The sequence below is a fragment of the Octodon degus genome, unplaced genomic scaffold (genome assembly GCF_000260255.1).
Source record: "Octodon degus isolate 3935 unplaced genomic scaffold, OctDeg1.0 scaffold00272, whole genome shotgun sequence".
Classification (NCBI taxonomy): Eukaryota; Metazoa; Chordata; class Mammalia; order Rodentia; family Octodontidae; genus Octodon; species Octodon degus.
Genome location: NW_004524848.1, coordinates 2112591 through 2125213, shown reverse-complemented (window position 1 = coordinate 2125213; position 12623 = coordinate 2112591). Strand labels below are relative to the sequence as shown.

The 12623-nt window shown below is 37.2% G+C and overlaps 1 long non-coding RNA gene across 1 annotated transcript in view; it reads right to left on the bottom strand.

Moving 5' to 3' along the window:
- LOC111814121 overlaps positions 1-1911 on the bottom strand; it is a 10602-nt gene extending 8691 nt beyond the window's left edge. The window contains exons 1-2 of the long non-coding RNA XR_002819193.1: positions 1790-1911; positions 268-421 (exon numbers count right to left, since the gene is read on the bottom strand). This is a non-coding gene — a long non-coding RNA (uncharacterized LOC111814121). The remainder of the gene's footprint in view (positions 1-267; positions 422-1789) is intronic.
- Positions 1912-12623: the final 10712 nt, after the last annotated feature.

Here is a 12623-nt window from a genome sequence, read left to right as displayed (position 1 = left end):
TTTCACACAGTGTTACCAGAAAAAGCTTTTTAAAGGCAAATTACTAAGCACAAGTTAACTGAGTTATAGTGACTACACTAGAACAGCCCTAAAAAATGGGCTGGCCAAGGGCAAAGTATAAAGCTGGTATTCTCTACTATAAACTTCATTTCATTCTATGGTCTCCTGAAAGCCTCCGAGTCCCTGTACAGAATATTTCTAGCAGGTTTTATACAGGAAAAAAAACAAGGAGAAAATTTCCCTGGCACAGTAGCAGTTTATACTCACCATCATAAACACAAAATAGAGGTTCATGAGAAATGTTGTCATATAGTCCATACTTGGACCTATTGCTATGGCCAGTGCCATGGAACTGGCTGTGTAAGTCACCAGCATAACAGTAAAAAACATGATGAAGAAGGCCTCTAGCTATGTTTCAATCCTTATAAAAAAGGGGGGGGGGGTCAATCCAGCCGCCTACATCAGCAAGTTCTGGGAACAATTTATTGCACAAATAATACCATAATATAAGAAACAAATATCAGAATGAAGAGTCATTCACCATCAAACTACATAGGTCATTGATTTCATTGTCCCTCCATGTACCTGCATAAAGTTATCATACAGTTTTTCTTTTCACACTTACTGCAAAAACACTTCTCCTTGCAGCATCTGTGCTCTCTTGTGTGGGCTTAAGAACCACTTCTGAGTTCCTGAGATGAAGCACTCAAGACAACACAGGGGACAAGAGTCTCTTGTCTTGGCCTCTCACAGAAAACTCAGCAACAGCCATTCACTTCCCCAGACATCTGCACAGCACTCAGGGGTGGCTGTGACTGCACTAGGGGGATCCTGGGGTCAGGACTCCATGACTTCACAGTGGTTTCCATTTCTGAGACCAAGAAGGGGCCTTCATAAAGTATATCTAAAGGGGCCTTGGACCTAGCACCACATGACTTGGATGGAGAATGGGGATAAGCTGAGTTCCACAAACTATTTCATAAAGTACAATGAGTTAATATTATGCATCACACAAGCTGAAGATTTAGAAACAGCTGCAAGAACACAAAGAGTCTGAGACCTTGATTCTGATACACATCTTCCTTATAAAATGGAATATCTAACCTCTGTAAGTGGTTCTTATCCTGTAGTGCACTATCAAAAAGAGAGTTTTTGACAGTGTGTGTGTGTGTGTCTGTGTGTGTACACACCTATGTTTTGTGCACATATGCATGTGATGGTGTGCACACATGTATAGGTATATCACTGAAATACAGTATAAAGATACTTTGATGAGTATGGGATGAAGGCTGAACATAATGCAAAAATGAAACTGTCTACAACCATCAAACAAGTATCTTTATTGAATTACTATAAAATAGTAGGCAGAAGGAATAATACACATTTTGCTTTTTGACTTTCTATGTTATTCTCCATAGATATTAAGGATATCACTTGTCTATATTGATATCTATAAGAAAACACAGGGATACAAAAATATAGATATATAGGCAATAAATATCCCAGAATAGTGTTGAATTGTTTTATAAATTATTTCTACTTTTGTGTATGATACACAGTAAACATGTCTTACTAAAATATAGGTTTACAGTTTTAAAAGTTCAGGCTGGGAAATTTCTTGAGGGGAATACCCACACAACATGGTTATTTTAGAGAACACACAGTGGTTGCACATTCATTCTCTAGCACTTGGCTTTGCATTTAATGAAATATAAAGCATTCTTATAAGGGAAAATTAGTTTCATCTAATATCCAACTCTAGAGACAAGCTTTTTGTCTTATTACTTACCAAATCTAAAATATAGAGTAAGGGTAAATATAATGCTTGGCAGAAACCTCCTAGGGATTAAGTCAGATAATAGTTTTCCAAAGAAATAAGATGACAATCCATAGTATCCACTAATGTACTCATGTGTATAGAAGGAAAATGTACATTAGGCATCCAAGATTCATTTCAGAAGCTACAAAGCATAAAAAAACTCCTCGCTGTCAGAATCTTGCTGCCACTGGAAGACCACTGCTCATTTCCTTCAGGCTAGCTACTCCCACATCCCTCGCAACCTCCCCCACACTAGCTGCAGGAGCTGTGGTCCTCTCTCATTGTAGAAATCCCTTGTGCAGCTGTCCACACTAGCCCCAAAATCCTGCTTCGGGTGCACAGGATGTTCATCTCCTCATTCTTCCCAGAGATTCTTCTTCTTCGCTGATGCCAGTTCACTCTGAAGAACTGCATCACTTCTTTTCCTCACTTCTTGTTATTAGGATTTTTATTATTACTATTACTATCTGTGTTGGTACCTTTTAGTCATGCACAATGATCACATTCACCACAGGCAATTTGTATCTGTACATAATATAAAGTTGTTTACCGAGACCTACAATGCAGCTTCAGATCACAGATCTCTCTTTCTTCTATTCATATGCAAAAAGACTTCATCCTCTGATGATGGTGTCTACAATGAAGTAGCCATGTCAGCCACCAAATCCTAACCTTCTGCTTTCTGACTCTGTTCTCTCATAATTCTAAACCATTTCATCAGTATCCTGTTCCTTTTCCTCTCTGATGATTCCTTTCCTTGGCATGTAAATATGAGCAAATTATCTCACATCTTTGAAAGACACAAAAGACAAAACCAGCTTTTTTTTTCCTATAAAGCTGCCCTCTCTGCCTTTCCTCTCCTCCATCCAATGATGGCTAGACTTGGTCATAGTCTTTGTCAAATTTACTCCCCTTCCTCCATTTTACTGCTGAACCCACCATGTAATCACTACCAGGTCCCCAAAACTTTCCATGCCAGTGTTTCTATGACCAGTTATTTGCTAAAAACAAAAGCTTCTCTTCAGTCCCTTTACTGGTGATACCTCACAATGGGATTTGCTGACCATACCCTGATCTTGAAACTCTTTCCCTCAGTAGCAACTCCACCCACTGTTGGTGCTCCACCTGACTCATGACTGGTTTTTTTTCTATTCATATACTTTTTTTTAATTTTAGGGAAGGGTGTTCAAGGTCTCACTACTAGATTGGACTCATAGCGATCCACCTGTTTACAGCCTTCCAAGAGCTGGGCTTACAGGTGCATGCCACCATGCCCAGTCTCAATTGCTGTCTCAGCATGCCCCCGGGGCAGGGATGGCATAGCAGGCCCAGGGATTCAACCCTCAACTCCTGCACCTGCTTGCAGGCACTTTAATCTGCTGAGCTATTCAGCTGGCCCACTCCATTAGTATTAGTACATACATATTTCAAAACCTTGTGTATATAATGAACATATGTATACTTTATATTTGTCAAGTGAACAAAAAAATAAATAACACTACTGGTAATCTCTAGGATGGCATCCTTGACCCAATTCTCAATGTGACCAGGTTGCCCAACAGTCACCACATTGGTTGGAAGAGGAATCTACTTACATAAACAGCTTCTCCTCAAGCACAAAGATCTCCCCAGCTCACACACTGCTGAAACACTGAAAGACTGTCAATGTGAAGAGTACTGAGGCCCTGCCAGGTGAAAAGAGGAACAAAAACACCACAGCAATTCAACACATTAGGTTGATTTCCTACCTGCAGAACTCTTTTCTTGAATAATATCACACTAAAAAGTTGTTTAAATTTTTCTTCAAAAAAACTAAAATTACTCTGGTGAAAAATGATAGAAGGGCAGGACCCCATATGGTCTCTTCTCTATCTCTGCCTCTACTCAGCTAGACTCCTGTGAGTCCATATTATAGCACATTTTGACACACACAGTTTTAGGTTGCTATGATATAAAATTTGTGTTCCCCTAAAATTATATACAACAACCAAGAGGAAGTCTTTGGGAGATAATTAGATTTAGATTGGTCTTTAGAAAGTAAAGACCCAAGATGAGATTATGTCCTTATGAGAGGAAGAGACTCCAGGACCTGTGTAATGAGAGAGCAAGAATTTAAGTAGAGGCCACCATCTGCAGCCAGATTAGGGCCTCCACTTAAATCATAGCTTTCTTTGCTTAACAGGGGGGTTGACCAGTGGTTCTGTAGGGTTTGTGTCTAGATATCCCCCCAAAGCCTCAGGCAGTCATGAAGCAGGCTTCTAGAGATTTTTGTTGATTGATGGTCCAACACTGGGATTATGATCTGAGTGCTACCCCTGCCCTGGTGGGAGGTACTCTGTATACAATATAAGGGAGGGAAAGAGGCTTATTCCCCGATGCTGCTACTCCCTTTCCCTTTGTGCTCTTGTTACTTTTGCTGTTTTCTACTTTTGCTGTTCTCTACCACGAACTGTTGCCTTCTGCCATGTGCTACTCTGCCTTGGAGACAGCCGAGTATGAACTGAAATCTCCACAAACATAAACAAATAAACCTTTTCTTCTTTAATTTTCATGTTGGGTATTTTTTCTTAGCAACAAGAGAAAAGTAACCAAGACAGGTTAGCACAGTTTGTCAAAATATAGTTGAAATTTGATGCCATTGTTGCCACTGAATTTATTACCTATAGCCAAGGAAACAGTACGACTGGCAATTAGTTTTCTCTCTGTGCTGATATATAGATGCCTGAGGTCATAATATCATGACCTGCTCCTGAAAACAGAGGGCACTGGGCCAATGAGCTTGCAAACCCTATTACAAAAACAAAACAAAACAAAACAGAACCACTAAATAAGAAAAGACGAGGCCACAAGATGCCCCCAAAATCGCAAACTTTTCTCAAAACCAGCTCAAGAGGCAATGAGAGGGGGAAAATTCATAAATTACAAAGCAGATAGCTTTGAAAAGCTACCAGTGGAGATAAAACAGGTCATTAAGATACTTGGTGAATTTAAAGAAGGTATAACTAATAAGATGGCAACTGTAATAAAAAAATTATCAGTGAATCTAGAAAAGACACTAACAGTTAGGGTAACTAAAGAAAAAGATACAAAATAGGAATGCCCATCACAGAAAAGAATGGGAGTCATTAAAGGTACAAAAGAGCAATCCAGATTAAAAACATGATTGAAAATATGGAAAGCAGAAGTGACTAATGTGAAGGCAGAGTGAAGGAAGGAAATTATAAAGATTAGAGTAAAAATTAAAGAAACAAAGGCCAAGAAAAAATATTACAAAGAAACAAAGAGTGAGTTCTTTGAAAGAATAAGCAAAATTGACACACACTTAAGCAATGTTACTCAAGCCCAAAAAAGAGAAAGACAAACTACTGCAATTTGAAATGAAAAGGGTGAAATCACAACAGACACTGCCAAATTAAAAAAAAAAAAATTATTAGCAACTGCTTCACAAACTTACATGCCATACAATTGGAGTACTCAGAAGAAATGGAGTGATTCCTAGATACATATGAACTGCCACAATTAAACTAAGAAGACTCAGAAATCCTGAAGAGTCCAATAACAGGCAATAAAATTGAAGCAATAATAAGAAAAACTACCAACTAAAAAGAGTCTAGGACTTTATAAATTGATAGACGAAGTTTACAAAATGCCCAGGAAAGAACTAACACCAATACTCCTGAAACATTTTGATGAAATCCAGAGATTACGAGTACTTATAAAATCACATGTGGATGCTAATATTATCCTGTTCCCCAAACCAGACAATGGTCCAACCAAAAGAGAGAACTATAAGCCAATTTCTCTAATGAACATAGAAGCAAAAATCTTTAACAAGATACTGGCAAACAGATTACAACACATCATCAAAAAGTTCATACATAACAAAGTAGGCTCCATCCCAGGTTTGCAGACATGGTTTGATTCAAGCATATCAATAAATGGAATTGACCACATAAACAGGAACAAAGACAAAAAAGTCTCATGATCATCCCAATAGATGCAGAAAAGACCTTTGCCAAGATCTAATATTCATTCATGATAAAAACCTAAAGAAAATAGTTATCTCAACATGACAAATCCACTTATGACCAACCTATTGCTATCATCATATTAAATGGGAAAAACAGTAAAAGCATTTCCTCTAAAATCAGCAGCAAGACAAAGATGTCCAATATCACCACTCTTGCTCAACATATTTCTCAAAACATCAGCCACAGCAATCAAGCAAAAGAAAGAAATAAAAAGGATACACGCAGAAAAGAACAAAGCCAATATATTATTATTTGCAAATGACATGATCCTTACTTACAAGTCCCAAAAGAATCCTACAATTGATAAATAAAGCAGTGTAGCAAGATATGAAATAAGCACACAAAAATTAATAGAATTCCTATACAGTAATAATGAACATATTGAAAAAACAATTAGGAAAACAATGTCATTCACAATGGAATCAACAAATTACATATTTAGATATTAACTAAGACAATGAAAGACCTCCACAATGAAAATTACATTACTCTGAAAAAGAAAATCAAGGAGGATACCAGAAAATGGAAAGCTCTGCCCTGTTCCTCAATAGGCAGAACCAAAACTGGTATACAGATTTAATGCAATTCCAGTCAAAAAACCAATGTCCTTTCTCACAGATCAAGAGAAAGTAATCCTAAAATTCATATGCAATCAGAAGGGACCCAAAATAACAAAAGCAGTCCTAGGTAACAAAAGTCAGGAATCACAATCCCACACTTGGAGTTATACTGTAAAACTACAGTGATTCAAACAGCATGGTACTGGCACAGAAACAGGTCTGTTGATTCATGAAAGAGAAGAGTAGAAGCAGAATCTACCCCAAGCACACATAGCTATTTGAGTTTTGACAAAGGAGCCTGAAACACACACTGAAATAAGAGAAACTATGCAAGGGCTGGGGAGACAGCTCAGTAGAATAAGTGCTTGCCTGGCAAGCACAGAGGCCTGAGTTTAATCCCCAGTTCCACAAAAAAAAAAAAAAAAAAAAGAAAAGAAACTATGCAAAATTGGAAAATGGAAACTTATTTAAATATGAAGGGGAACAAGAGATGAGGGAGGGTGAAGGGAAGGAATATGAAGGGGAACAAGAGAGGAGGGAAGGTGAAGGGAAGAAAGGGAAAAGAAATTATTGAAAAAGAATGAAAGGAAAAATGAAAACAAAGTTTTTGTAAATAGGGAGAGAAAAACAGATTGAAAGGAGGGGATGGGAATGGGGAAAAAGAGTTAAATATTATGTATAGGTACTTAACAAATATTATTTACAGGTACAAATTCCCTATGACAAATGTTATCATTAAATATGGCAAACATATTCTAGTATAAGTAAATAAAGAAGAAGATAGATAGCTTCTTTAATAAATGGTGCTGGGAAACTTGGTTATCCACATGCAGAAGATTGAGTTTAGACCTATACATCTCACCATGTGCTAAACTAAAATCAAAATGGATAAAGAATATAAAAATTAACACAGGAACAATATACTGGAAGATAAAATAAGTACAATTCTTGAAGATATAGGCATGGGCAAGAACTTCCGGGACAGAGTCCCAGTGGCATAAGAAATACTACCAGGAATCAACAAATGGGATCACATCAAATTAAAAATCTGCACAACAATGGAAACAACTAAAAGAATAAAGACACAATCTACAGAGTGGGGGAAAAAAACAGTCTCAGCTATTCTAAGGATATCAGGACCACTATCAGAAATACTTAAAGAATTCAAAATATTTAGACTTGCTCAAAACAAATAAGTCAATCAAAAACTTCCCAAAAGAGTTAAAATCATCATGTTACAGGAATACAAACATTTATAGCAGCACAATTTATAACAGCTAGATCTTTGAAACACATATGTGTCCACTGACACCTGAATGGCTAAGGAAAATGTGGTTTGTATACACAGTGCAGGATTACACTGCCATAAAGACAGATAAACTTGAGGCATTCATGGGAAAGAGGGTGCAACTAGAGAATATAATGTTAAATGAAGTAAGTCAGACACACAAGCTCAAACTATCAGATAGTTTGTCTTACATGATAAAAAGAAAATATATGCACATAAATACATACATAAAGAGCAAAATAGAAAAGAGAGAAAAAGTTTAAATACCTCCTGAAATTACTTATTTCACTGTGCTAAAAAATATTTTCATACATATACTAGCTTGTTTCCTTCATCCTACCTTTATGTTAGATCACTGAAAAGTTTTATTACTCTTTCCTCTAAGAATCTTTTTGGTTCATATCTTATACTATAAGTAACTCTTCAAAGATAATGATATATAGTGTATTAAATATTTTGATTTCCTTAAAATTTTGTTATGAAATTGTTTTGTTTTTTCATAAGATAAAATTAATGCCTGTCTCAGTTACTTTTTTCTTGTTGCTGGGACAGATACCCGACACCAAAAATGGAGGAAGGAAAGGTTTATTTAGTTCACAGTTACTGTAGGTTTCAGTCCATAAAGACAGAGCAGCACATGGCAGAAGGCAGCAGTTCATGAGAGCAGAAAACAGCAAGAGCAGAAGCAAATGGCAGGCACAGCAGCAGCAAAGGCTGCAGAGAGCAAGTCTGTCTCTCTGTCTGTCTTATGGTACCTTCAGGCTATCCACCCCAGGCGGGGTGTAGCACTCAGACCCACAATCCCAGCAGCATTCAGACCCATAATCCCAGCCTTGTATCATGAGTTAATCACAAACTCTAGTAGTTCACCTATGACTGTATGAGGCATTGAGGGGGACAACTAGACACAAGCCATAACAGTGCCCAATTTCTCCATAAAACATCTGAAGAAAAAGTTAAAGTTCTTTTTCTTTCTGGGTTTTCCTAGTAAGACCTTAAGAGTCTTGATTTCTACTTGGTCTTTGAAATTCCAGGCAATGATAGGTTTCTCACATATCCTTTTCAGTCTTCACCTCTACCACAGTACACATCCACTAGATCCTGTGGTGTAGGCTGTGCTGGGCAGGAAAAGGGCTTCTGCATGGGGCGCAAACCAAGTGCTAGCAGGTTTCAAAGTAACCCAGAGGACTCAGCTTTTGGAGAAAGGTAGAAACATGGTAGAACTCTGGAAAATCACTGCAATAATCATCTCTATAATTTTATAGTAATTTCTTCATTCAATACATAAGAAATTTTATTTTAAGTGAGTGAAGAATTGGCTTTTATGCTTATTTTCTTTCAAAAAAATAAGCCTTTTCAGAAACCAAGAGATCAACATGATCTTCTACAACTTTCCTTAGGCCTAAAAATACAACATCCACCCTTGACTGTCAGGATGTCAGTCACAGAGCCCAGAGCCTGGGAAGAGCAGGTCTCTGCACTAGAATGAGAGGACTGAGCAGAGCGTGATGTTTAGGAGCATCTACGTTCAGAGCACCACGCTGCCATCTAAACATCACATCAGGAAATGAGATCTGTGAGGGCACATTAAACTGGAATGTATTAGGAATCACAAAACAGACTTAAGTACCCTCCATAAAACTGGAAAAGCTGAGCCCTCCCCACCTGTGTCACCATACATCAAACAGATAAAAAATTTCAAAACTGTCTCAAATACAAGAGAAAAAAAACAATAGATGAACTGGTGACTATATCAAATTTAAAAACACTTACTCACTGAAACCCTTATCAACAAAGTGATAAAAAGAGCATAAAATGGGAGAAAACACTTATAAAGCTTGTATGGGAAAAGTTATTAATATGTAGAACTATGAAGAATTCCAACTCAACAATAGCAACAACAAAAAAATCCAATTTTTCCCATAAATTTATTGAGAAACAAATAGCAGTGAGATGGTTTCAAACCAAACTGGTAGGTTAATTTCAATAATTAACACATTGTATACATTCTTCCTAGTTGTTAATTGCTGTACAAGATGCAGACTTGATATCCTACTTACAAACACCATTAGAACAAATCCTGCTATTCATTAAGAGAATGTAACTGTATATAAATACTAGAAATTTGAATACACAGATACCAAATGCACATTCATCTGCATACCCTTTTCGTTGTTAAGTTTCATTACTTGAATATTATAGGTGTGTCAACTCAGGAAAATATTCTAAAAGAGTCCAGTAGCCCATAATAGTATTGGGTATTCTGCTTGATGGGCAATGTCAGAAATTGTTGACCTGACTCCCCTACAGCTCAACATAACAGCATGGCTTTACTTCTTATATTTAGTTTTTTGTTTTTTTTTTCTGCTGGGTGGTTAAGACCAAGGTAAAGAAGGGCCTATGCAACAAGAGTTGTAGCTTTTGGGTCTGATAAGTTCAATGAAATCTTCTCAGGATTTATCCTGAGATCCTGTACCTCAGATTGTAGAACCTTTGTCAGTGTCAGCCATGTGGATGAGTCACAGGATTGTTTGGCCAGTATGCTCTCTCTGAAAGCCTGAGAGAAGGTTTTCTCTCCATGTGACTCTCCTTAGGCACACTCTACATCATTGATCACTTTCCTCTTTGGCCCCATAATCTCCTTCATCAGAAAATTTCAGACACTACTCACTTACATGACCTTACAGTACAAGTTCACATATGTCCTGAGTCTTAATTGAACTTAGAAAGCTAGGGCCAAAATGTTGGCTTTCCTTGTAGCCCTCCTTTTTCTCTAATTTTGGTCTGCAAATGTAGGTTGTTAATCATCCAGAAGATAAGTTTATTGCTAATACCATACAACTTAGGCTGTTAAGCTTAACCTCACTATCTGTCTGAATATCAAACATCTTAGGCATAATATGGAAAAGGTATTTTTCATCAAGTATTGACATGTTGAATTTTAAGTCCCTACAGAATATAATAAAAACATTTAAAAATTAGAATATATTTTAGAAATAGGCATGAAGAATTATACACTTCTTATGTTCACACATAAGTCCAAAAATCTCACCATATACAACTTTGGAGGAGTACAGTCCCACAATATTCCTTTTCCTGTCTCTTACTTTCATTCCCCACCCCCTACTTTTTGAACAACCATCTAACCGAGAGACATCATAGCAGCAACTGGCATATCATGACAAGCAGCCCTTATACAGAAGACCAAAATGACAGGCTTTCCAAGCATGAAAATACTATTACAAATTACCATCTTCAGTGCAGTAGCTTAGTTCACAGGTATCAGTATATATAGTTATTCGGGGTGAGAGTCTTTCCAATTAACTGCTAGATTAAAAAATCTTCTGGAGAGTCTCAGGATCATTGCCTTGCCCATCTTCTACATATAACTGTTTGGCTTGATGTTGTCATGTTTCCTAGCTCTTCTCCTTTCCCTCTCTTGATTAGTTAGTCCTTGAGATCCTTCTTTCCTTTTACTTGTATTGTACCTTTGTATTTGTGTTTCTTCTTTTGAGTTCTTATACTAGGTAAACTATAAGATATTTACACATGTGTCTGGTTTATTTCACTTATGAGTATATCTTCAAGTGGCATCCACTTAAATATAAAGGCTTGCAGTTTATCATTCTGAATAGCTGAATAATACTCAATTGTGTAAAACTACCACATCTTTTTCAACCATTCCTCAGGTGATGGGCATCTTGGTTGTTTCCAAGATTTGGCTATCACAAATTGTGCCACTATAAACATAGGCACACATATATCCCTATGATATGATGATTTCAGATCCTCTGGGAAAATTCCCAGTAGAGGAATAGCTGGTTTAAAGGGGATTTCCAGTCCAACTTTTCTAAGGGGTCTCCATACAGATTTCCATAATGGTTGCATCAGTCTGCATTCCCACCAGCACTGGAGAAGGGTTCCTTTTTCCCCACAGCCTCTCCAACATTTGTTGTTGGGTGATTTCTTTATGATAGCCATCCTTTCTGGGGTGAAATGATATCTCAATATGGTTTTAATTTGCATTTTGCAGATGGCTACTGATGTGGAGCATTTTTTCATATATTTATATGCTTCTTTAATTTCTTTCTCTGAGAAGCATGTGTTCATCTCAGAGGCCCATTTCTGGATTGGGTCTTTAAATTTTGAGGCCCTAGTGTTTTTTAATTCTTTATGAATTCTAGAAAGCAGACCTTTGTCTGAGTACTTATTTGTCATAAATTTTTCCAAATTTGTGGGTTGCCTTTTCACTTTGTTGGTAATATCTTTTAACGTGAAAAAACTTCTCAGTAAGAGAAGGTCCCAGTTGTTAATTGTCTCAAATGATTCCCATGTGATGTGATTTCTGTCCATGAACTCTTTGCCTATCCCTATGTCTTCAAGAGTTCCTCCCACTTTCCCTTCCAGGAGATTTCATTTCTCTGCCTTAATATTTAGATCTTTAATCCATTTTGGCTTTAGTTTAGTGCATGGTGATAGACATGGGTCAAGTTTGAGTTTTCGGAATGTAGAGAGCCAGTTTTTCCAGCACAATTTGTTAAAGAGGCTATCTTTCTTCCAGTGAGTATGTTTGGACCTGTTGTCAAAGTAAGGTGACTGAGTGTGTTCATAGGGGCGTCAGCATCTTCCAATCTATTCCATTGATCCTCAGGTCTATTTTTTTGCGGGTACCATGCTAATTTTATCATAGAAGCCCTGTAGTATAATTTCAAGTCAGGAATTGTAATGTCTCCTGCTTTGTCTTTATTGCCCAAAATTGCCTTTGCTATTCTAGGTCTTTTTCGGTTCCAGATAAATTTTAGGAATGATTTCTCTATGTCTGTGAGGTATGTCAGTGGTAGTCTGATAGGGATTGCATTAAATCTGTACAGCAATTTTGGGAGTATGGCCATCTTCACAATGTTGGTTCTTCCTATCCAGGAGCA